Source organism: Dipodomys merriami, unplaced genomic scaffold (assembly GCF_024711535.1).
Source record: "Dipodomys merriami isolate MVZ:Mamm:240054 unplaced genomic scaffold, mDipMer1.0.p SCAF_389, whole genome shotgun sequence".
Taxonomy (NCBI): domain Eukaryota; kingdom Metazoa; phylum Chordata; class Mammalia; order Rodentia; family Heteromyidae; genus Dipodomys; species Dipodomys merriami.
In genome coordinates this window covers 961,680-963,398 of record NW_027205481.1, presented here as the reverse complement: position 1 = coordinate 963,398, position 1,719 = coordinate 961,680, and the positions used below count along the sequence as shown (strand labels likewise).

The 1,719-nt window shown below is 31.1% G+C and overlaps 1 pseudogene; it reads right to left on the bottom strand.

The window, feature by feature from the left end:
* Positions 1-967: 967 nt before the first annotated feature.
* On the bottom strand, positions 968-1,064 carry LOC138805151 (U6 spliceosomal RNA; annotated as a pseudogene).
* Positions 1,065-1,719: the final 655 nt, after the last annotated feature.

The window sequence follows — 1,719 nt, the reverse complement described above, 5'->3', positions numbered from 1 at the left end:
GAATGGCTCACAACCCTGCACAGTGCTTATATGTGCAATAATACTAGAGTGGCTTCTTTCTTAATTCATCATGATGCAGATACCAATACCCAAACTAAAGGCCTCTTGATTGCCTTGCATCTTGCTGCTGGGAATAGAAATAGAAAAGATACTCTGTTGAACCATTATATCAAACCAGGTCTGAAGATCAACTTGGATGAAACTGCATTTAATATTGCCACAAAAGGATAAGTATGTATCACTACCACTTTGAAGTTGTGGAAGGCTGTACAAATTGTTCTCCTAAGTTGTAATGGTTTGGTTAAGTTTCTTAAATTTCAAAAATGCCAGTCCATCCTTTGTGTCCCTTAAATTTTTTTTCACAATACAAAGCAACAGCAATATCTTACTTTAAAAATTCATGGATTCCATGGTATTCTTTCAAGAGAATTGCCTGACTTTTATGTCAAAATGTATTAAAGAGTTGTTTGTATACATCTATAATGATTTCTGCAGTTTGTGATTTTTTAAAATCAGAAATAATTTTAACTTCTCTGTTGAAATGAATAGTATAGAAACTAAAGTTTTCCTTGTAGTTTTCTGAAAAAAAGTATGTCTGTGTTTGTATAATATCCATAATCTATTTCATTCGCTCCTAGATATAATACTTGGAATTCTACATTGTTATATAATGTATAGGTTCATTAATAAATGTGTCCTTTCAGACTGCATTCCATATAGAAGAAGTTTAAGATTTCTTTTTTTCCTAGGTCCTTATATTATTTTATTTCCTTGGGATAAAATTACAATGTTATCTAATTTCAAGTTTTGTAAAGGTTATGCTATGTAAAGGCCTTTCTAAGGTGAAGAATTAATACACTGATGTGAATCTAACCTTTAATTCTATAAATTACATGTATTGTTACACTTGTTTTTTTGTAATTAACTTTTTAATAACTGTTTTTCATTTCTTGCATCAGAAGAAAGAAAAAATATGGAATACTTCACAAATTTTCATATCATCTTTGTGCATGTGCCATGTTAATCTCTGTATTGAAATTTGGGTAGACCTGCTTCTGAAGCATGTACTACCCTCTAAATTTAAGTACTTAATGATGCAATCTTTATACAGGCATCTATCCATGGTTCCCTATTTGTAACAAGGAACCCTTATTGTTCCTAAAAATGCTATTGATCTTATTTCTCTAAAATTCTGTGTATAGTGGAAAATACATATCGTTTGGTCGATTACTCACATTTACAATTTTTTGTCAATGTCTATTTTGTCATTTTCATTTTAAATTTAATCATACTTTGAAACCTTTTCAGCTAAGTCCAAAGGTGATGGCTTTTCAAGTACTTATTTATCAACTCAGTTAGCTTTGTAGAGCTAATGGATTCAAAGTAAGACTTGCTTAAGAGCTACTTCTAAACTACTGCAGCTTAAAATTTCCCAAATGAGGTTTTGCTGGGACAAATGTTTACCTGAACCTTTACCCTTCTTCCATGTAGGAACAGACCAACCAGAATATCTTACCCTGACAGCATAGATTGTCTTACTGGAACAAAACTAATCTTAGTTACAAGGAATCATAGAGAGATGAACAGTTCAGACAGAATTTTTCAGAATGGAAGATATTTTATCAAAATATAAGTGTTTATTATACTTATCATTTCAAAAGTAGCTAAAGCCAAGAAGGTGAAAAAATTGTTCATATGCATGATTACCTACTGTTCTAG